Source organism: Sciurus vulgaris (assembly GCF_902686455.1).
Source record: "Sciurus vulgaris genome assembly, chromosome: 9".
Classification (NCBI taxonomy): Eukaryota; Metazoa; Chordata; class Mammalia; order Rodentia; family Sciuridae; genus Sciurus; species Sciurus vulgaris.
The window spans coordinates 61,748,664-61,774,881 of NC_136469.1; positions in this window are offsets into that span (position 1 = coordinate 61,748,664).

Sequence of the window (26,218 nt, forward strand, 5' to 3'; positions counted from 1 at the left end):
CCACCAGAAATGTAAAAGTATGCCTTTTTCCCCACATTCATGCCAACATCTATTATTGTTTGTGTTCTTGATAATAGCCATTCTAATTGGAGTAAGATGAAATCATACAGTTGTTTTAATTTGCATTTTACTAATTACTAGAGATGTTGAACACTTTTTCATATCTTTATTAATTGCCTGTATATCTTCTTCTGTAAAGTGTCATCCAGTTCCTTGGCTTGTTTATTGATTTTGGTGTAAAGTTTTGTTGTAAAGTTTCGTAAGTGATTTTGGTGTAAAGTTTTGTAAGCTCATTTTAAATTTTGGAGATTAGTGCTCTATCTGAAGTACTTTTGGAAAAGATTTTCTCCCATTCTGTAAGCTCTCTTTTCACATTCTTGATTGTATCCTTTGCTGAGAAAAAGCTTTTTAGTTTGGTTCCATCCCATTTATTGATTCTTGCTTTGATTTTTTTGTGCTTTAAGAGCCTTTTTAAGGAAGTCTGATCCTAAGCCAACGTGATGAAGATTCGGGCCTATTTTTTCTTCTATTAGGTGCAGGGTCTCTTGTCTAATTCCTAAGTTCTTGATCCATTTTGATTTGAGTTTTGTTCAGGGTGAGAGACAGGTTTAATTTCATTTTTTTTTTGCATATGAATTTCCAGTTTTCCCAGCACCATTTGTTGAAGAAGCTATCTTTTCTCCATTGTATGTTTTTGGCTCCTTTGTCTAGTATGAGATAACTGTATTTATGTGGGTTTGTTTCTGTATCTTCTATTCTGTACCATAGATCTACCTGTCTATTTTCATGCCAATACCATGCTGTTTTTGTTACTATTGCTCTGTAGTGTAGTTTAGTGTCTGGTATTGTGATACCTCCTGCTTCACTTTACCTGCTCAGAGTTGTTTTGGCTATTCAAGGTCTCTTATTCTTCCAGATGAAGTTCCTAATTGCTTGTTCTATTTCTATGAGGAATGTCATTGGGATTTTAATTGGAATTGCATTGAATCTGTATAGTGCCTTTGGTAGAATAGCCATTTTGACAATGTTAATTCTGCCTATCCAAGAACATGGGAGATCTTTCCATCTTCTAAGATTTTCTTCAATTTCTTTCTTTAGTGTTCTGTAATTTTCATTGTAGAGATCTTTCACCTCTTTTGTAAGATTGATTCCCAAGTATTTTTTTTTTTTGAGGCTATTGTGAGTGGAGTGGTTTTCCTAATTCCTCTTTCAAAGGATTCATCATTTATGAATAGAAATGTAATAGATTTATGGGTATTGATTTTATATCCTGCTACCTTGCTAAATACATTTATTAGTTCTGGAAGTTTTCTGGTGGAGTTTTTTGGATCCTCTAAAAATAGATTCATGTCATCAGCAAATAGTGACAGCTTGAGTTCTTTTCCTCTTCATATCGCTTTAATTTCTTTGGTCTATCTAATTGCTCTGGACAGTGTTTCAAGAAAAATGTTGAATAGAAGTGGTGAAAGAGGGCATCGCTGCCTTGTTCCAGTTTTTAGAAGAAATGCTTTCAGTTTTTCTCCATTTAGAATGATGTTGGCCACAGGCTTAGCATAGATAGCCTTTACAATGTTGAGTATGGTCTTACTTTCTCTATTTTTTCTACTGTTTTTGGCATGAAGGGGTGCTGTGTTTTATCAAATACTTTCTCTACATCTATTGAAATAATCATATGATTCTTAACTTTAAGCCTATTGATGTGATGAATTCCATTTATTAATTTCCAGATGTTGAACCAACCTTGCATCCCTGAGCTAAACCCCACTTAATCATGGTACACTATCTTTTTAATATGTTTTTGTATGTGACTTGCCAGAATTTTTTAAGGATTTTGCATCTATGTTCATCAGGGATATTGGTCCAAAGTTTTCTTTCCATGATATGTCTTTATCTGATTTTGGTATCAGAGTGATACTGGTACCATAGAATGTGTTTGGAAGGATCCCTCCTTCTCTATTTCCTTGAATACTTTCAGGATTATTGGTATTAGTTCTTCTATAGAATTTAGCTGAGAATCCATCTGGTCCTGGGTTTTTCTTAGTTGGTAGGCTTTTGATGACTTCTTCTATTTTGGTGATTGAAATTGATCTGTTTAAATTGTGTGCGTCTTCCTGATTCTGTTGGGGAGGATCATATGTCTCTAAAAATTTGTCCATGTCTTTGATATTTTCCATGTTGTTGGAGTATAGATTTTCAAAGTAACTTCTAATTGTTATGTATTTCAATAGTGTCTGTCATGATGTTTCCTTTTTCATCATGAATTCTTGTAATTTGAGTTTTTTTCTCTTCTTAGTGTGGCTAAGGGTCTATCAATTTTGTTTACTTTTTCAAATAACCAACTTTTTTTTTAATAACCAACTTTTGTTTTGTCAATTTTTTGAATTGTTTCTCTTGTTTCAATTTCATTGATTTCAGCTCTGATTTTAATTATTTCCTATCTTCTACTATTTTTGGTGTTGATCTATTCTTCTTTTTCTAGGACTTTGAGATGTAATGTTAGCTCATTTAGTTGTTGACTTTTTATGCATTTAATATATGAGCTCAATGCAATGAACTTTCCTTTTATTACTGCTTTCAGAGTGTCCCAGAGATTTTGCTATATTGTATCATTGTTCTCATTTACCTCTAAGAATATATTTTATTTCCTCCTTGATGTCTTCTGTTATCATTGTATCATTCAGTAACATATTATTTAGTCTACAGGTATAAGAGTAGTTTTGTTTTTTATTTTATCATTGAGTAATTGCATTCTATTTTGATCTGATAGAATACAAGGTAGTATCTCAAATTTTTTGTATTTACTAATGGCTTCTTTGTGGCACAGCATATGGTATGTTTTGGAGAAAGATCCATGAGCTGCTGAGATGAAAGCATATTTGCTCGATGATGAATGAAATACTCTATACATGTCTGTTAAGTCTATATCATTGACTGTATTATTTAGTTCTATAGATTCTTTGTTTAGTTTTTGTTTGGAGGATCTATCCAGTGGTGCTAGTGGTGTGTTAAAGTCACCCACTATTATTGTGTTTTGGTCTATTTGATTTTTAAAATTGAGAAGGGTTTGTTTGATATACATAGATGCTCCATTTTTGGGGGCATAAATATTTATAATTCTTATGTCTTGCTGAATTATGCTTCCTTTAAGCAGTATGAAATGTCCTTCTTTATCCCTTCTCACTAACTTAGGTTTGAAGCTCACTTTATTTGATATGAGGATGGAGACCCCTGTTTTTTTACTGAGTCCATGTGTATGGTATGTTTTTCCCCATCCTTTCACCTTTAGTCTGTTGATGTCTTTTTCTATGAGATGAGTCTCTTGAAGGCAGTATATTGTTGGGTCTTTCCTTTTAAAACAATCTGCCAGTCTATGTCTTTTGACTATTGATGTTTAGGCCATTGACGTTCAGGGTTATTATTGAGATATGATTTGTATTCCTGCTCATTTTGGCTTATTTTTGGTTTTTCACTTGTCCTTTGATTGGCTTTTCCTTTAGAGTAGTTCCTCCCTGTGCTGACTTGTATTGTTGCTTTTCAATTTCTCCTCATGAAATATTTTGCTGATAACGTTCTGCAGGGCAGGCTTTCTATTTGTAAATTCTTTTAACTTTTGTTTATCGTGGAAAGATTTTATTTCATTGTCAAATCTGAAGGTTAATTTTGCTGGATATAGGATTCTTGGTTGGCATCCGTGTTCTTTCAGAGCTTGAAATATATTGTTCCAGGTCCTTCTTGCTTTTAGAATCTGGGCTGAGAAATCTGCTGATATCTGTATTGTTTTCCCCTTATATGTAATCTGACACTTTTCTCTCACAGACTTTAAAATCCTATCTTTATTTTGTATGTGAGATATTTTTATTATAATGTATATTGGTGTGGATCTTTTATAATTTTGTGCACCTGGTTTTCTGTAAACCTCTTCTATTTGATTTTCCATTTCATTTTTCAGGTTTGGGAAATTTCCTGATATTATTTTGTTGAACAGGTTGTTTATCCTTTGGCTTGTATCTCTGTGCCTTCCTCAATCCCAACAATTTTTAAATTTGATCTTTTCTTGATATCCCATAATTCTTGGAGTTTCCGTTCATGACTTCTTAACATCTTCTCAGTTTGTTCAACTTTATTTTCAAGATTAAATATTTTGTCTTCATTGTCTGAGATTCTGTCTTCCACGAGGTCTATTCTGTTGGTGATGCTTTCTATTGAGTTTTTAATTTGGTTTATTGTTTCTTTCATTTCAAGTTTTTTTTTTTTTTTTTTTTACAATCTCTATCTCTTTATTGAAGTGCTCTTTTAATTTCTGCATTTGTTTTTTTAACTGTTTATTAGAGTGATCATACATTGTCTGCATCTGCTTTCTTATCTTATCCTTTGCTTCATGGATCATTTTAATTATGTACATTCTAAACTTCTTTTCTATCATTTCTACTGCCATGCTGTCATTGGGTTCTATCAACATAGCATCTTAGTTTGTTAGAGACATTTTATTCCCCTGCTTTTTTTCATATTTTTTCTGTAGATTCCCTTCTAGCAGTGATGATCTGAGGTACTGCAGCTTCCCCCCTGTAGGCTATTGTGACCCTGCAGGTTTCCAATACCTCTTCTTTGAGTGGAAGATCAATATTAGCAGCACCCAATACAAACAATATGCAGCCCTAAACCAGATAGCCCCTATAAAGACTTTAACAGTATTGTAATAAATAGGCTGAGTTTGATTATTATCTGCAGTATAGTCAATAGGCTTGCAATAAGCTCTACAACTTCTAATGGTGGACAATGAGGATGGGGAGGCGTGTAGGATGTAACTCTCAATAGGATAAGAAGTGATTACGTGGAGGTATCTGATCAAGGGAAGAGTGAGAGCTGGATGAAAATAATTTGGTCTTTAGCATGAGAAAAGGGAGAAAGAGACTCCATGGGAGTACATAAATAAAAGGAAAATATTGTGAGAAAAAAAAAGAAGAAAACAAATTTAAAATTAAAAACAACAACAACGAAAAAATCTATGGTTCACAGTCACCCACCACTCAAACCTCCCACTCCTCAGTATCTCGATGCAAGTGCAGTACCTTTGAAAGGGCCTCCAGTCTCCTGTTTAGTGTTGCATAATGGTTGCATGATTTTGCATTTCCACCAACAATGTATGAATGTACCTTTTCCTCCACATCCTTGCCAACATTTATTTTTGCTTGTATTCTTAATAATTGCCATTCTGATTGGAGTAAGATGAAATCTTAGTTTTGATTTCCTACATTGTAACTCCTGTTCGTTATGCTAATCCCTTATTAAAGTTTGAAACATCTGTTCAATTCACATTGATAGCAATGCTGAGAATAAATAAGATAGGAAAGGTAAAACAAGTGGATAAGGAGAATTGTGAAAATGAGAGTGAATGAGGGACCCTTGGAAAACAGTAGATGAAAGACTGCCATACTGTGCAGTAAGGTTAAAAAAAAAGGGTGAGGCAACTCCAATATTTCTTCCTCCATTATGTAGTATGGGGAAGGAGAAAGAAAAAGAAAATTATTATAGGGTTTTAACATGATTTACTTTTGGTTGTATTTTTAATTCTGAATTGCACCCAGATATGTCACTGGCCAAATGCCATGGTGGATTTGCGTTTGACTTGAATAGTCACCATATCTTCTGTACTGTTAGTCAAAGGGAATCAAGTCATGTTAATCTTTGAAATACTACTCCAAAATGAAAGTTTTTTTTTTTTTTTTTTTTTTTTAATAAAGTGGTATTAGAATTAGGAAGTGGGGATAGGAAAGAAGAAAGGAAGGAGATAGATTATTTTGAGTTGGTTGAATAACAAAGACAATGTAGAAATGGGTGTATTTGGAGAGGAAGGAAGTGTTCCTTCTAAGCCCATGGAATACAGTTATAGAAATTAGGAGAATCAAAGGAGGAGGTGTTTTTAATTAAATGTCAAAAGTGGTTAAGGTAATAGAGAAGAGGAAAATGGAGGAATGTGATATTCTTGAAGTGGTTTCACTTTTATGCATAATTATTACAACTTTTGCAGTCAGAAATTATCATTTTTGCAACTGTTAATTTTATACTCCAGGAGTTAGAAAACCTGATTTCTAATTTAAATTTAATCATTTCCATGTAATGTACTGTTGTAGTTGGATATATGAAAAATATGTTTCAGTCAGATAAAATATTCTTTTCAAGAAAAACCTGTCTAATTTTGTTAGAGCAGATCTTCTTTGGAAATGCTGTATTCTTGTTCTAAAATGAAGTTAAAGATCATACAGTTGGAACACAGAAAGACAATTTATTTTATATTAGAAGACATAATAAAGATTTAAAAATAGTGTAGGGCGATTGTGTAGCTACACAATGCTGCAAATGTATTGAAACTGAACCCTGCATGGTAGGATAGTTATATATGGTAGTGTTACAGAAGGCTCCTATCATTCAATTTGTTACACTTAGTGGAGCTGCATTTCAATTAAAACACTCTGCAATTTCCTTATTCTTTTTGAAATATTTTGAAACCCATTAGTGTGTCAGTGACTTGGCATTGCTTTCTAATTGCAATAGATTTCAAGTGATAAAAATTGATTTTAGTAGCCTACTTTGTAGAGTCAGCATTGGTTACCTGAATACATTACAGTTCCCTATAACTTAAGACATTATTCTATGTTGTTAGAAGCTTTCATTGTCTGAACTTGAGATTGTGTGGGCAGTTTATTCTTCATTAAAAGAGAGATTTGCATTTAGAGGAAGTGTAATGAAATGTGAAATTCTAAGAAATGTTAAGATATTGAAAATGCATTTTAAAAGCCTTTTTACACATAAAGCTAAATTATGTTAACATAGTTTCTTTGTCTCCATCTCTTAAAAACTGTAGCATTCTGGGAAACATGTATATAGCTTTTTATTATAAATATATTACCAAGCAGTAACAGAAATGATAAAATTTTCTATTTCTGTAAAACCAAGTAGCTCTACCTATTAATTATAATCAACAACCTCCAAACCATACACGTTTTAAAATGAAAATGTCACATTAAAATAGGTATGGAGAAGTAGATGAATCATTAGTATTTATCTCAATGCATTTCTTTCAGTGAATTACCCATGTAACCACTATCATGACAAGGAAATAGACCATTATAAGCACCCCTAGTCCCAAATCCTCCCCTAACTCTCTTCAAGTTACTGCCACTGTTCCAGAGTAGTCACTTGTATTAGTCAGGGTTCTCTAGAAGGACAGAATCAACAGGAAGTATAATTATAAAAAAGGTGTTTATTAGATTGGCTTACGTGACCAGAAGTTGGATAGTTCACATTGGTCGTCTGCAGCTAGAAAGCTGAAAGAACCAGCAACTGTGCAGTCGAAGAGGTGGAAACCCCAGAACAAGAAGATCAACAGTGCCACCCTAGTCCAAGACCAATGCTTCTGGAAACTACCCGGAGAATCACTGGCAGAGTCCGCTTTGCAAGAGTGAAGAAGCAGTCTGATATCCTCAGATGAATAAGAACCCCATAAGAAGAGCCCAGCTTGCATCTACATCTGCTTTCTTGTTCTTTCAGCCTTTATTTCATGCTGTTGGGCAGTGCTGCCCACGCTTAGGGAGTGTCTCCCATTCAGTTCCTATCCCACATTCCAATCATTCCTAGGCACACCCTCACTGACACACACCCTAGAGCCTCTTAATTATCAGCCTTTCTTAATCCAATCAAGTTGACAATTCAAATTAATCATTACACCACTATTCTGGCTTCTGTCACCATTGGTATTTTCAATTTATGTATAGATTGAATAACATGGAGTGCACTGTTTTCTGTTGTTTTTTTTTTTTTTTTTCCCCAACTCAGGCTTATAATTTGTGAGCTATGATCCATATTGTTGTAGGGAACAATTATTAGTTCATTCTCAATATAATAATGTATTGCAATTTCCTTATCCATTTTACTACTGATGGAATTTGTTTCCAGTTTGTTGTTTTTATTAATACTGTTACTGTGAATATTCTTGTATATATTTCTTGGTACCCATAAGCATACATTACTTTTGATTATATACTTTGGAATGGATTTCTGTGTCATGGTGTTTGTAGATATATTATCCTAACAGCTCTCAGTTTTTTCAAGGGAAGGTAGTGATTTATATTTCCACCAGTAGTGTATGTGACTTCCAATTGCTCCATGATTTCACCAATATGTGATATAGCTAATCTCTCTCAGTTTGTCCATTCTGGTTTAGGAGTATTTCACCAAGGCTCAAATATGCATTTTCCTTATTACTAAGAAAGTGTAATTTTTCTTTTTTTGTCATTTGACTATCCTCTTGTGAAGTGCCTCTTCCAGTCTCTTGCCTTCTAATTAGACTAACTTCATTATTGATGTGTAATAGTTCTTTGTTATAATTATATTTGATAGTTATACATATTATAAGTATTGTCTTCTCCGTAATTTGTTTTTTACTTTTGTAATAATTTCTATAGATGACTATAACTTCTTAATTTTAACATGATCAAATTTCTTTATCTTTTCCTTATAGTTATGGCTTTTAACATCTTGTTTTAGAAGACTTTTCCTATCAAAGTTCTCAAGAATTTTTAATAGAAACTTTATTATTTTGCTTTTCACAATATTAGATACATTATTGTCTCAAGGAATATCACACATATGTGTGAATGAAGCTAGCCTGAAATATTTCTCTGTTAAATTTTCCTTGTCAGTCTTTGTTATCAGATTTTGTTTCTTCCTTTCTAGCTTTAAGAAAAAAAAAGTTGAAAGTTTTTAACAAGCTATTGTTCTGTTTTAAACAATTTCAAACCCTCAGTGACTTAAAATAATGGCATCTATTTTTTATTTTCTCTACTTCTGTGTTTTACTTACAGTGCTTTCAGTATCATTCAGTTCTATATATACCCTAATCTACATTATTATATCAACTTTTACCTATAAGGCATTTAAAATTGTGTTTAAAATTTTCATGTTTTCAACTTAGTTTTAAAAAGGATAGTATTAGTATTTTTATAACTGATTATTAACTAAACAGTCCTTTTAGTAAAGAAATGTGATCTATTCACTGCCCAGTTTTTGCAATTTGTTAACATTTGATTTATACCCCAATTCTTAATATTTTTGTAAATTCTCTATTTGTGCTTTAAGTAATGTATGTTTGGCAGCAGGTAGATAAAATATTCTATAGCTATCACCTAGGTCAAACTTATTAATCAAAGTTTTCATATCCTGCTTCATGTGTTACTTTGAGTTGTGTGTTTAAACTTCTGCTATGATGTATTTTAGAATTACTCCTTATGCTTATGTTTAATTTTTGCTTAATAGTTTTGAAACAATATTATTAGTTGCCTACAAATTATAGCTTTTGGGAGAACAGAACCTTTTATCATATTAAAATGATTCTTTTTATCTCTGCTTATGCTTTTTTGCTATATTTTTTTTTTTTTTTTTTCTTGGTTTTTTTTTTTTTTTTTTTTTAATTAGAATTTATCTGATTCATCAGTCTTCATCCTTTCACTTTTAACAATGTTCTGACCATATGTTTTGAGTTGGGTCCTTTCTGTTAGTAACATATTCAAAACAATAGTTGGAGTTGGACTTTGGTTTTTTTTTACCAGGTTACAAAACCGGCTTTCCATTTTTTCATGTATTCCCTGCCTTTCTTCTTCTCTTTCCTTTCCTTTCTCCCTCCCTCCTTACTTCCCTCCTCTTTTTTTGTTGAAATGATTCAAGTCCTCACCATCCTATATTCCTGCCCCGATTTCTTCTGTTTATTAGTTTGGAAGACATATACATATGCTCCATGTTTACTATTTTAGCAAATGCCCTTGGCATTGTTGAATGCAAGTATAATAAAGTTTATATTTCATCAAGATCCTTGCTCTCCTCCTGAATAATGCTTTAGCTTTACTTTTCTTTAAAATTACAATTGTCTTATATAATTATTTGATATTTGGATTCACTACATTCATTACTTTCTTTGTCAGATAATTATTATTTTTGCCTTTCAGGTCTTTTTAGGATCATTTTCCTTCTTGAATAGAAGAAATATTGCTTATAAATCTTTAAGTATGTTTTAGAAATCCCTTTGGTAATGGACTGTTAGTAATAAGTACTCTTTCACTCATTCAAATCAGTATATATTTTGTGCTAGACATTAAGTTATATATATATATATAAATCACTATTTTCATGTAACTAAAATTATAGGAAAGGAGATAGGCAATGAACAAAATAAAAATATATAGTATATTACACATTTTTTAGAAGAAAAAATAAAGCTGAAAAATGTGATATGAGATTTTAGATAAGTAGTCAAAGTGGGCCTTACTGCATATATACCAGAAAACACTGTGGGAATTAAGGATATTGTATGTAAAGGGAATGATACTACAGGAAAACCTGGAAACTTCAAAATAAAACCAGGAAGCCAATAAGTCTACTGCAGAAAGAAAATTTGGAGATTACTCAGTATACCCAGAGCTGTAATGTTCACCTAGATGACACATGACTTGGTAAGTCATGCTTCATAGTGCAATGGAAGGCTATTAGAGGGCTGTGAATAAATATTGATATGGCCTGACATGTTTCCAGTCTTATCTATAGAAAACTCACTCTGGTTCTATATCTGGAAAGGATCCAGAGTGGAAACAAGCATTAGTCTCTTGTCATAATATCAGTGAGTGATGATGGTGACTTGGAGTGGAGTTTGGCAGTGAGGGAAGTTTTCTAGTCCAGATATTTTTGGTAGGCAAGGCTAATAGTATGTGCCTGTGGTTTTGATCTAGTTTGTGAGAAAAGGGAAAAGTCAAAAGGAAGAAGTCAAGAATGTATAGAGGAAAAAGATGGATGGGGAGGGGTGGGGGGAAGGAAAAATAACAGAATGAGACAAACATCATTACCCCATGTACATGTATGATTACACAAATGGTGTACAAGAGAAACAACAGTTGTACCTCATTTGTGTACAATGAATCAAAAAAAAAAAAAAAGAAAGAAAGAAAAAACAAAGAATGATTTTAAGGTGTTAGTGCTGAATAGCAGCAGAGATTTTCCATTAACTGAGATGGAGACAAATGTAAGAAGTGGTGATTTTGAAAGGAGTACCAGAAGTTTCATTTTAAAAGATTTAAAATTTGAGATGCATTCAATTATACAGTACACACTATATATACTATACTATACTATAGTTGTTTTTTAAACATCAAAGTCTTAAATTATATTTCTATTATTGCAATGTATTTTTGCTATGTCACTGTACTTGATATTTATTTTTTTCTTAGTATTCCAAAGAGACACTCCACTGATTTTATACTTCCATTGTCTCTTCTGATCATTTGGTTCTCCAGATTAATTTTCATGTTTTGTGGGTAATCTATACTTCCTCTGTTTTTGAAGTTTCTTTGTCTTTCACATTGCTTAAATGTTGCCTTAAATCTCATGCTAGTATTTTTCCATTAATGTAATTTTCTTCCTTTTCTTGTAATCGCTCAGGAATTTTTCTTTGTCCTTAATTTTTATTAACTCCGGTAGATATGAGAATCTATTTCATATTGTTTTTGTTTATTTATCCTGCTTGGCTATAGTTGGTCCTTCTCAATCTGAGTAGATGCTTTTTTCTCCTTAAGAAAATTATTATTACTATTCTTTAAAAGTAAAATTAAATTCATATTATAGTTCATAATCCTAGAAAAAGGGTGTGAAAGGCATGTATTATAAAATTCAACTAGTCTACACACATAGCATGCATTATAGCACATTATAGCTCATAGTTCTTAGTAAGGACATAAGAAGAATCAACTCCAAATTTGATAAGGTCACTAAACAGCTAGAAAGATCTTCTAAACACTAGTAACAATGAATTTAATGACTTTCAGTTTTAAAATATAAACATTAGAAATGAATTTAATCTTGAAAATTGTAGCATTTTTTTCTCCCCCAGCCTTCTTTCTATTTTATTTATTTTTCTATTAGCTAATTTTGGAACATCTAGCCTCTAGATCACTTTTTCTTTCAATAACTTCTGGCTATATTTTTGTTGTATATTGTTGGGTTGTAATTGGTCCATTTTCAAACTCATTCATTTGCAAAGTTGTATTTGTCATGCTATTTGAGCCATGTATATATGTTTTTATTTTATAATCCTACAAATTTTTCTATCTCTATCAATATTTTTCATAAATTTCTGAGTTTATTTGACCCCACATTTCCTAGCATTTTACATGTTAGCTTATCTCTTTTAGGACATCATGAACTCTAGTCTATTATGTATTATCTCTTTTGTTCTTAAGAATAGCTATCCAGTACATATAGTGGAGCTTATACCTTAAAACTGATAGTCACTAAATTCACATTACTATTGTTTAGGAGATATTTCCAGCTATTTAGTAACCCTATTGATTTTACAGTTAGTATCATGTTCCTATTTACTATGGTAGAACTGGGAGCTATTCATTCTTACTTAGAACATTAAATATTGTGACTAGTTGAATTTTATGATATATATACTTTACTCAGCAAAGTGAGATAGTGATCTGAGGGCTGGAGATATGCCTTAGTTGTAAAGTTCTTGCCTAGCAAGCATGATGCCTTGGATTTTAACCTCAGCACCACACACATACACACAAAATTAGTGACCTTTAATATGAATTAGTTTTATTTTTAAGGATTAGTAATGGTAAACAAAGTTGTAGATTTGGTATATAGGTCTGTTTCTTTAAAAATTCAGAAATCTCAGTTTTCACTTGACTGTAATAAGATGTGTATCAATATATAAATACGTACATATATATTATATGCAATATATATTTTTTTTTTTTCAAAAAAAGTGGGCTGCTGTATATTGAGGTCACCTTGCAAAAATGGGTCCTTATATTGTCACTTTAACTTTGCACCAGTTTTATTTATGTGATTCATAATCCTGATCAAAGTAGAGGTTTTGAAGTTTGCCTAATCTTTGTTAATTGAAATTGAATAATTGCAAGAGAAATAAGATTGCTGTATTTGCAAAAATACAGTCTCAAGCTATCAGCTTGAAACTTTAATGTGATATAAATTATATTTCACAGAGATTATTTGTATTCTAAAGTATTTTTGACTTTGACATCTTTAAAATTGCATTCAGTTCTAGGCAGAAAAATGGTGTTACATAAAATCATAACATCAGTGTAGTATATGAAGTAGAGATTATAGTTTTTCTCTTACCCATTTTATTTTGCCATAAATGAAATTCATTGTTCAGCATGGCCTCCTGACCTGTGTTTTCCAGTCAAGTTATTTTGTAAAGATTAAATTAAATTCATTGCAGGGTACATGCTTTCAGGACTGTAACAATTCCTATCTGTTTGAACTATACGATGAACTTTTTTTTTAGTGTGGGAAAAAGTTCAGAAAGACAGTTTTCCATCTCATTGCACCTTTTCAAAACAGTTCTCATACCTCAACCATAAGTTTTATTAAATATAAATTGAAGTGAAACCTATGTCAGTAAAAAATCATGAAAACCTACCTTCAAACATCTGCTTTGCTTTTTCAGAGTAGGAGCATAAAGTATACTTCCAGGATTGAAGAACATGTGAAAGTTTGGTAGAATTTGAATAACTGGTATTAGAATATTCTGAATGCTAGCTACTTGTTGTAAATCATTTGTTTATAGACAGAATTATGACCCCTCACCAGATCTACTCCTTAAGATCTAGAACCCTTTAACGTGTTGTGACATGGCAAAAGGATTTTTGAAGATGGAATTAAAGCCTGCTAATTTAGGTGCCATTAAAATAAGTGAATAAACTTGGATTATTTAGGTGGGCATGTTCTAATCACATGGACCCTTAGAATAGAAAGAGGAAGGCAGCAGAATCAATGAGAGAGGTGTAGCAGAAGAGGGCGGTAGAGGAGAGATTCAAAACATCAACCTTCTTTTACTGGTCTTAGTATCTTAGTGTATCTAATTTCAGTATCTTAGCATGATGACTGTAGAACTGGCCTTTTTGGTCCAGGTAGCCAGATTGGCTAGTGTTTTTAACATTAATCTTCATTAGTAGGGGTTTAAATGAAAAACATATTAGGAAATTATGAAATTTAAGTCTTTCTGAAAATTTTTGTAAAAATTTTCATTCAATCAACAGACTTAACTTTAGTCATTATTACATAAGTAGTTCTAATATAATCATTCATATTTTCAGAATTCAAAAGTTAATAAATTTTGACTATATTATTGATGCTTACATTTTGTCACTGACAGATGTAGCAAGGTATAAAATGTGGATTGAATAAAAAAGTATAAAATTATAGAATAATTTTTCCTAGTTAATGGATACCATGTAGTCTTGAAGTAAGACTGAAATTATTCTTAATGTTTTTTTATGTTTGGTTTTAGAAATATTTTACTTTAGTTGATGATCACCTATAGAGTACGAATGTTGTATGGACTCTGATATCTCATTAATTACATTTTAATTAGTATAAGAATTATGATATTGATATATAAATATTTTAACTCTGATATGACACATATTATTTGAATCTCATAATCCAAATAACTAACAAGTTAGATACACCTTTTTTTTTTTAAATCCTTTAGTTAAAGTAATATATGTGACAGGTATTATCTTCTCCATTTTATTGCTGAAGAAAGGAATAAGACAGTAACATATTTAGAAATAAGCAACATCAAAATTAGGACACAAGTAAATCTCAATTTAAATATTGGTGACTATTCCCATATGCTATATTATAAATCAATAGTTTTAATGTTATTAGAAAAGAAAAATGGTTTGAAAACCAATGAAACAAAAAATGAACCCTGAAAAGGAAAGCCAACTTTTTATTTTAAAGAGCGAGATTGGTAACCATAGACTCATTAATGTAAAGAAGATATACTAAAAAGATAATGGGATATATAAAATAAAATTCAACCACATTTTTGTATACTAACAATAAATTATTGATAAGTATTTTTAAATTGAATTAACAAGAAAAAATGTAATATCAAGTATTAAAGAGTAGATATATTGGATATTTCCCATATTCTCCACACACAATAGGAAAATAATGAAATATTAGGAATAATTATATGCCAGCAACTAGTTGGCAAAGAATTTGATAAATTAGATGAAATGGACGAATTTTTAAAAATTCATTCATTGTAGTTACATGTAACATTGGTGTTCATTTTGACACAATTACACTAGGGTTTTAGTCAATCTTTTTGTTGCTATGACCAAAAGATGTGAAAAGAACAATTAGAGGAGGAAAAGTTTATTTTGAAGCTCATTGTTTCAGAGGTCTCCATCTATAGACAGCCAGCTCCATTGCTCTGGGCCTGAGGTGAGGCAGAACATCATGGTGGAAGGATGTGGTAGAAGGAAGTAGCTCAGGACATGGGACCAGGATGCACAGAGAGCTCTCCATAACCAAGGACAAAATATATGCCCCAAAGGCACACCACTAGTGACCCATCTCTTCCATCAATACCCTAACTGCCTACAGTTACCACCCAGCTAATCCCTGTTGGTGCATTAATCCACTGATTAGGTTAAGGTTCTCATAACCCAATCATGTCCTCTGTGAACTTTCTTGCATTATCTCACACATGAGCTTTTGGGGGACATCTCATATTTGAACTATAATAACAAGCATGGAATATAATTTGCTCCAATTCAATTCCCAGTATTTTCACTTTCTGCCTTTCCTCCCTCCCCCTGTTCCCTTTCCTCTACTCTACTGATCTTTCTCCATTTATTTAGAGATTTCTTTTTAAATTAGTGTATTATGTGTTTACATAAAGGTGAAATTTACTGTGGTAAATATGTACATAATGAAAGTTTAATCACATTCATTCAATTGTTCCTTCATTTTCCTCTTCCTACTTCCACTCATTAATCCCCTTCCTGTACTCCCCTGACCTCTCTTCTATTTTCATGGAATTCCTCTCTTGCCCTTTTGCCTCCTGTCCCTTATTTTGGTCTAGTTTCCATTAATGAGAGAAAACATTGGACCCTTGACTTTCTGGGTCTGACTTATTTCACTTAGCATAATATTCTACAGTTCCATCCATTTACCAGAAAATACCAGAATTTCATTTTTCCTTATGACTGAGAAAACTCCACTGTGTATACCACATTTTATTTATTAATTTGTTGATGGGCACCTAGTCATAGAGTGGCTATTATGAATTGCACTGCTATAAGCATTGATGTGACTGCATCTCTATAGTATGCTGATTTTAGATCTTTTGGATATATATACCAAAGAGTGGGATAGCTGAGTCATATGGTGGTTCCATTCCTAATTTTTTGAGGAATCTCCATACTGCTTTCCAGAGTGGTTGGATCAATTTGTAGCCCCACTGACAATGTATGAGTGTACATTTCTCCCCACATCCTCACCAGCATTTATTATTTGTGTTTTTGATAATTGCCATTCTGACTGGAGTGAGATGAAATCTCAATGTAGTTTTGATTGGCATATCTCTGATTACCAGATACGTTGAATGTCTTGTCATATATTTATTGATCATTTTTATTCTTTTGAGAAATGTCTTTTTTTAGTTATTTTGTGAAAATGGGCACATTTTTGAAAGACATAAGTTACTAAATTCCCTCAAGAAGAAATACAAAATCTGAATAGTTCAGTTTTACATTTTCTAAAGAAATTTAATTATTAAGATCCTGGACAAGAAAATATTAGGTACAAACATTTAAGCAACAAAGGATAGTGCTCTTACTCAAAGTTTTCTAGAAAATTTAAAAGGTAGAATATTACCTACCCTTTATACAAGGCCAGCATCCTGAATAACAAAGCCATATAGATTGATTACAATATTAAAAAAACTACAAATTAGTATTCATCATGAACATAAACACAAAATCTTTAATAAGACATTATTAAATTGAATTCATTCAATTATAAAAAGGATACAACTTCACCAAATCATAGATTCCTGAAATGCAAGGTTGTATAACACTTGGAAATAAATGAATGCAATTTGTCATACTGACAAAATAAAGAGAAAACAAAGCAAAACACAATAATCTCAATAGGTGCTCCAAAAGCATTTGACAAAATTTAATTCCCATTTATGTTAAAAATTCTTAGAAAACAGAAACAGAAGTGGTCTTCCTCAATATGATAGAGGGCATTTGTAGAAAACCTATAGCTATTGTAATACTTAATGGTGAAAAACTAAATGTTTTACCCCTAAAATTGGGACTGTTATAAGAATGCTCACTGTCAACATTTTTAGTTATAGTTTTATGTGAGATATATTTATTCAACATTTTTTTCTCATTTCAGCAAACAAATATAAGTGCCATTTTCATAGGATGATAATACTGTTTGCACAGACATGATCTCACTTGTAGATCATCTTAAGTGATCTACAAAAAAACTTCTATAACTAATAAGTAAATGTAGTAAGGTCACAGGATAAAAGGCCAATATAAAATGAATTATACTTAAATTCAATTGCAATGTCAAAATTGAAAATCGAAGTAAAAATATTTATGATTGCATTGAAAATGTAAAATATTTAGAGAATTTTACAAAAATGCACAAAACTAAAAAGCATTCTTGAGAAAAGATTAAAGAAATAGATATACTGTGTCCATATGTCAGAAAATGTATTACTGCTAAGATGCAAATTCAGAGCAACTTGAATCAAAATCCCTGTAATATACGTTTTTGTTAACTGACAAACTTGTGTATGTGAGAAGCAGGTGTTTGGCCAGAGAGTAATGTAAGGAAACTTTTTTGAGGTGGTAGAAATATCTATATCTTAATTATGATATATGTTTGTCAAAGTTGTTTAAGCCATCCTAGTTCCTTTTCTTTCCATGTAAAATTTAGAACAATCTTCTTTATACCTATAAAAATCCTCCTGGGAATTTGGTAGGAGTAGGATTAAATCTATATATCAATTTAGGCCAGAACTGACATCTTTACTATGTTGAATCTGCTGAATCATGAACATGGTATATCTCTTCAGGTATTTATATCTTGGATTCCTTTCACAAATATTTTGTAGTGTTCAGCAGTTTAAAAAGATCTATAGATATTTTCATAGTTTACACCTAAGTATTTTATCTTTTTGTGAGCAATTGCAACATTTTATTTAGGTGATGGTGTTCATGTATATATATTGAATATAGAAATATAATTCATTTTGTGTAAAAAAGAACTATTGAAGTTTTATGATTAGTTGTATTTAGATTATGCCCCAAAGTTGGTTTTTAAATATTAGACACCTGAATTTCTAAATATTCTTTGGTTCTTCTGCCACAACTACAGTAGCAGTTCTCACTGTAACAATGTTGAGTAGATCCTCTCTTGGGCCTTTACTTCTTCTTGATGATTATCAAAAGATATGCCCGTTGAATTTTCTTTTCTCAACTCTAACAGCTAATCAAGGTATTTCTCTAACCTACAATTGTCTTCTAACAGAAAGTCTGAAAAAATGTTTGATATCTCTAGCAATTAGAGAAATTAAAACTACAGAGATTTCATCTCACTGTAGTCAGAAAGGCAATTGTCAAGAATATAAGTAACAGTAAATGTTGTGAAGGATGTCGGGAAAAAGTTACACTCAAACATGGATGGTAGGAATGCAAATTGGTTGAACTACTCTGAAAAGCAGTATGGAGATTCCTCAAAAAAAAAAAAAAAAAAAAAAAAAATAGAAGTGGAACCACCATATGACCCAGCTATCCCACTCCTCAATATATGTCCAAAGGATTTAGAAAGTCAGCATACATACTACAGTGACACAGGCACATCAATGTTCATAGCAGCATAATTCACAATAGCCAAGTTATGAAAACAAGCTAGGTGCCATTCAACAGATGAATGGATAAAAAAAAATGTGGTTTAAATACACAATGGAGTATTACTCACAAAAAAAAAAAAAAAAAAAAAAATTACTTCTTCATGGCATTTGCTGGTAAATGGATAGAAGTAGCAACTATCATACTAAGTGAAATAAGCCAGTTCCTAAAAGTTAAAGGTAAAATCTTTGCTCTGATATGTGGAAGCTAATCCAAAATAAGGTGTGGGAGAAGAATAGAAGAAAGACCAGTGGACTAGACAAAGAGGAATGAAGGGAAGGGAGGGATAAATGGGAAAAGGAAAATAAATCTGACCTAACTTTCCTGTGTACATATATGAATGAATATACCCCAGTGAATCTGACCATCATGTACATCCACAAGACCCTAATTTAAAAAAATACTATAAGTAAATAGATCAGAAGAGTAGAGGGGAAAGAGAAGTACTGGGGACTGAATTAGAACAAATTACATGGCATGCTTTTATAATTCTTCAAAATAAATTCCATTCCATAATGAAAGAATCAATTAAAAAAAGGAAGAGAGAAAGTGTGGTGCCAGATGGTGAAAAATATTTTTTTGTTTTTGTTTTCTTCTTTAATTAAAAGAAAAAGATACATATTTTGATTTTGTCCTCCCGGCTTTTTCTTCTTCACATTTATTTTTGTCATAGCCGTTATAACATTTGAACACAAACTTTATAGAAACCATTCTTATACCAGTCATCAACTTTCTCACTTGTATGAATACAAACCTATAAAAATTATATTTTATTACAAATTACAATATAATTTGAAGTAGAAAATGTTTAGGAAAACTCATATAGATTACTTAAAATTATTAAGGGAAACATTGTAGAAATAGATTACAGTTCTCTGACATATCACACCTTTATACTATAATAAATAAGTCATCTGGAAGTATAATACATTCTGTCCAAGTTTCTCTGTACTTCTTGATGATCGACTTTAAAATTCAGCCAAATTTTGTTTCCATCTAACTTCCAGTAACTAAAAGATTCTCTTATGGAAAAATATTATATGATTAACACAATTATAATATACTTTAAGTACTAGTAAATTTTACTGCTTGCATTTTTGTAAAAGAAAGTTACAGAAAAGTATAAGAACTTTGTAGTGCTTTTATTCTCATGCAGAATATTTTCTTTGATCAGAAAACTCAAAAGCATCTCTGGCAGAATTCTTTAAAAAACATTTTAAAACTGATCTTTCTTTTGAAAAAGTATAGAAAGATTGAATTAGAATAAATTTTGTCAGAAATTATGGATGCAATTTGCATAAGACTTCTCATGCATTTCCCCTGCCTTTGTTGTTTAGCAATGCTAAATAAATTTTGAAATATAGCTTTCTCTATCATAATGTTCTCTTAGTAGTTCTTTTAAACAATTGAATGAAATGATGCAATAAGAACAATTTCCCATCTTTTCTCTCTCTCTCTCTGCTGTTTATTAAGCATAGTATTATAAATAGCATTACTGTATAGCTATACCAATTGTTTTCTATGTTACGGAGCCAAGTTCAACCATGAGAATCTAGAAGGAAAATGTTAATCATTCAGATTTGGAAAATAGTCTTCAAATAAGCTATTGATGAAAATACGGTTGTATACATTTCTTCAAATGTGTTATTCAAATATTAGCAAAATTAATTCACATCTTATAGGACAATCTTGTCAAGGCAATATGTTGTTGAGATTAAAGTTATAAGCAGGATTGAGGTGGGATAAACAAATAAAATTTTCATTCACAAGCAGTTTATGGTAGTTAAGAATGTGACTGGTGGACTGTTAAATCAGAAGTTATATTTGATAGGCATTGAGGTCAGAGTTGATGGAATACTTTGTTACAATGAAGAATTGAACAAATTGTTTTATCAGTTTTAGTCATCTTTGATCAAAGTGAAAGAAAAAGAGAGATGATTTGTGAATTTTATCTAGGCAGCATAAAGGCTTTGGACACATCTTTAAATTACAGTGGATGGAATTGAAGATTTTTTAAGGATGACAGGATTATATATATAAGTTGATCCATTCTCAGATTATCATTCAGGAATATAGAGCACAACAGTTAAGGGATGAGCAATCTATCACATAGCATTTGAGGAACAGGGCTAAGAATGAAATCTAAGTTTCTTAGTATTTAGTGTAATACTTTTTTCCCCAACTGTAGACATTCTGGGGGAAATTATACACATCCACATACATTATACATGTATGCTTTTATTCAAGTGATATGTGATTAAATAAGTATGTCCATAAAACAAGTAATAAGCATTCATTCATAGGTTATTTGTTAACTCATTTTATAATTCTCTTTAATCATGATCAACTGATTACGTAAATCCAACATTATTTGAACTAGAAAAAGTATTTTTATGTGTAAATTTTGACATTTTTTTCTTTATGACAACACTGGCAATATATCTTGGTGTTCTTATTCTCCTACTGATTTTTTCACATATTCAATATCACAGCATCATATTAGTAAGATAAACATCATTATTTATATCTCTTTTGGTGAAATATTATCATGCATGATTGGCAAAGGCATTTTAAAAGAATATTTAGTTCAGGAAAAAAAGTGGCAAATAGTTCTTTAGTAAAAGTAGAGTTTCTGAGATTTAGAAAATTGTGTACATTATGGAGATATTTTATCAGTTAGACCTAATTTTCTGCATTTAAAGTTTAATTTTACAGGTAAAAATTGACCATAGGTGGAACAGATGTACTAGTCAGCTTTTTGTCACTTGATCAAATTATGTGAAAAGAACAACTTAGAAAAAGTTTACTTTGGTTTCATGTTTTTTAGGTTCAGTCATTGTCAGCCAACTCCACTGCTCTGGGCTTGAGGTAAGGCAGAACAACACTATGGCAGAAGGGCCTAGCAAAGGAAAAATTTCTCAGCTCAAGGCAACCAGGAAGCAAAAACAAAGATCCAGTTTCTAGGGACAAAATATAATCCCGAAAGCATACACCAGTGACCTACTTCCTCCAGCCACACCCTACCTGCCTATATTCACTACCCATAAAATAATTCTTTCAAATGACTAATAAATATTAGGTTATATCTCTCACAATCTAATAATTTCACCTCTGATTATTTGTGCATTGCCTCTCACACGAGCTTTCAGGGGACACCACATATCCAAACCATAATAGCATATAATTTTCATCTTGGGTTGATGGCCTGTAAAAACAGAAATTTGATAGGTTGTAAATTCACATTTACAACAAGTTAAGACTCTACCAGACACTCTACCTTTATGAGGAATAAAGGAGAATGGTTAATTCATTATTAACTAAACAACTGAAGAGATCATTTTTGTCCCACTTAAAGGAAGTTTTATAGCTCAAAGCTTTTAATCTAAAATTAGGAAAGGTAGAGTAGTTACCTGATTTTATCTTTTTGTTTAGCAAAAAGAAGAGTTTAATAATACTTATGTTTAACTGTAAAACCTACCAATAGCTAGCTTTTAAATGCAAAATGCAAGAAACTGAATGTTTTCTGTTCATTTTACAATCCTGTCTTTTTTATCCTGTTACTTATTGGACCATATATAACAACATAGGTGAACAAATCTTGGGGTGGAGCAGGAAACTGCATTGTGTTTTCATCACAGAGTTCATATGGGATATCCCAGATAGAAATTGGAATTTTTGGCTCAATTTTATGCTGCCTGGGAGTCATGACTAAATTATCCTTTGGCTCAATTTCAGATAAAGATTCATAAGGGAAAACCTGGCAAACCCATGTAAGCAGTTGTTGGCATAATTAAACTATAAAGTATAAGCTGAAGCCCTGGATAGTATTTCTTCATTTAAATAGGAACATTGGTTACTCCATTTTTACAGTTACTCTTAAATCCTTTTTCTTGTGTGAAGTACATTTTGACCATTCTCATGTACAAAATAATGATGATTAGTTATCATGACCTACTCTTTTATTTGTACTATAATTAATAATTTTCAAAGTGTTTTGTGACATTGGCAGCATGGATTGACATAATTACTCTCCTCTTACTTCTAAAATTAGTAAACAAAATTACCTGCATAAAAATCTAAGATTTTTGGCATGCACTATAGTGCTCTTTTTAAATTTGTTCTAATTAATTACACATGTCAGTAGAAGCATTTTGATACATTCTACATAAATGGAGTATAATTTCTCATTCTTCTGGTTGTACCTGATGTAGACTCACACCAATCATGTAGTCATATATGTACATACGGTAATAATGTCTGATTCATTCTACTATCCTTCCTACCCCCATACCCCCTCCTGTTCCTTCACTCCCCTCTACGTAATCGAAGATAACTATTCTTCCTTAGCTGCGCCCCGCCCCCGTCCCTTATTGTGAACTAGCATTCACACGTCAGAGAAAACATTTGGCCTTTGGTTTTTTGGGGATTGGCTTACTCGCTTAGCATGATATTCTTCAGCTCCATCCATTCACTGGAAAATGCCATAATTTCACTTTAAGATTGACTAATATTCCATTGTGTATGTATGCTACATTTTCTTTATCCAGTCATCTGTTGAAGGACACCTAGGTTGGTTCCATAGTTTAGCTATCATGAATTGAGCTGCTGTAAATATTGATGTGGCCTCATCATTATAGTATGCTGATTTTAAGTTTTTGGGTATAAACCAAGGAATGGGATAGCTGGGTCAAATGGTGGTTCCATTCCAAGTTTTCTGAGTTTTCTCCTTTCCAGAGTGGTTGCACCAATGTGCAGTCCCATTCACTATGTATGAGTGTACCTTTTTCCTCACATCCTTGCCAATATTTATTGTTGCTTATATTCTTTTTTTTTAATTTTAATTTTAATTTTTTTATTTTTATTTTTATAGACTGCATTTTGATTATTTTTACACAAATGGGGTACAACTTTTCATTTCTATGGTTGTACATGATGTAGATTCACACCATTCATGTAATCATACATGTACATAGGATAATTATGTCTGTCTCATTCCACAATCTTTTATATTCCCACCCTTCCCCCTCTTATTTCCCTTTACGTAATCCAAAGTTCCTCCATTCTTCTCTTATCCCCCACCCTCACCCCCTTTATGTATCATCATCCACTTATAAGGGAAAACATTTGACCTTTGGTTTTTTAGAGTGGCTTATTTCACTTAGCATGATATTGTCCAGTTCCATCCATTTACCTGCAAATGTCATAATTTTATTCTTCTTTATGACTGAGGAATAGTCCATTGTGTATATGTGCCACAGTTTCTTTATCTATTCATCTGTAGAAGGGCATCTAGGTTGGTTCCACAATCTAACTCTTGTGAATTGAGCAGCTATAAACATTGATGTGACCGTGTTACTGTAGTATGCTGACATTAAGTCCTTTGGGTATAAACTGAGGAGTTGGATAACTGGGTCAAAAGGTGGGTCCATTTCAAATTTTCTGAGGAATCTCCATACTGCTTTCCATAGTGACTGCACATATTGCAACTCCACCAGTTATGTAAAAGTGTGCCTTTTTCCCCACATCCACACAAACATCTTTTATTGCTTGTGTTCTTGATAATAACTATTCTAATTGGAGTAAGATGAAATCTCAGAGTGGTTTTAATTTGCATTTCTTTAATTACTAAAGATGTTGAACACTTTTTCACGTATTTGTTGATTGATATATTTCTTCTGTGAAGTGTATGTTCTGGTCCTCAATCCATGTTTCCATGGATTGTGAAATTCCACTATAGTGAAAATGGCAACAATGATAATAAAGAATATTATCTTTTTCTGGGCAAAGAATATTATCTTTTGGAGATATTTCAGAGATTATCTTTCTGTTTGAAAGATTATTTAATTTTGTTAAAGTGATAGATATTAATGATATTAATGATTTTAAAAATATCCTTCTTCTCTTTAGGTCTTATTTCCTATTGAAATCCTTTCTATCATTCCAGAACATAATAAATGCCACTTCCTCTGAATACTTGACAGGTCTTACCAAATAGGAATCTTTTCACCTTATTTCTCTTTCTAATCAATTCAATTGTCCTCAATATTTTGTTTGGAGAATACAACATCACAATTTCTATAGTTAAAAAAAATTAATAGTATCAAAATCTAAATTAATGTGAATGGAAAATAACATTAAGGAGACTGAGTAAACAAAACAGAGAAAACATGGATTGGCTAATAGCATAGACTTTGGAACCAGACTCCTAGAATTGAATCTCAGCTCTGCCCACTATTAGTCACTTTGTTATCTGAAAAGTGGTATAATAGTATTATTACCTACCTTGAAGAGTTAACTTAGAACAATATTCATGGTAAGTTTTATATAAATATGCACAAACATATATACATATATGTATACATGTATGAACCTATACACATATACACATGTATAAAATGAATTCTTAATTTTTTATTGAAATAAATAAGACAGCATTCTAAAAATTGAGCCATCAATGTTATTTTACATGTTTTAAAATAATAATGATCAGTAATGAGTCCTTTATCATATTGTACACAGTAACAATTTTAAAGACTTTTCTTGCTACAATATTTCAGCGAGATTTTGAGTATTCCTTTTACCTTGTTGTAGGTAATAAAAAATTGAGGGATATTTTATTCTGTGGCTGGTTCTTCAAACAATTATTTATAATCATTGTGATTTTATCATTCTCTAAGAACTGGAATATGAATTCCATGAAGGCAAGGATTGTATGTCTCTTGTTTGCTATTGCACACTCAGTAAACTAATGTCATGCTTAGTAAATAGTAGATGAATAAATAAATGATTGCTTTTTGTTTTTGTCATATCCTCTTCACCTTTGATCCTTAGTCATTTTCTCTTTTCATTGAAGTGCCTGTTCCTTTCTCCAAGGACACTATTTACTTTCTTTTATCTCATTTTATTGTTTCCAATAATCTATTCTTTCTCTTTCATAATGCTTTACATCCTTTTTCTACTTATGAGTTTTTTACTATATGAGGATGGTAGATAGAACGGACTTATTGCGTTTCAGTTTTCCTTAGAATCTAATTCTATTCAGAGCATGTGTGTCCAGCTGAAAGACTGCAAGCCTAATAGGCCATCACAGATGTAACCATGGTTGATGTCTGGACACCATTGTGTGGGACATTTGAGAAGACTCCTTAATGTGAAGACAAACATCTGGTAAATGATATTCTTTGTCCCTCCTATCTCATCTTCTTTCGTTTTCTCCCTGGAGCTCCAGTTGTGATTTTTGAAGTTTATGTGACTTTGATTTAAAAGAAATGTTCCATATATGTTAGGGAGGGAAAATTTGTAAGAGCTGGGTTCCTCACTTGTATGGAGTCAACACTGTGTTCCCCCTATTTTTTGTGAGAAATCAATAAAACTCTAATCGTAAGTGTTAGAGTAAGAAATGAAACTCA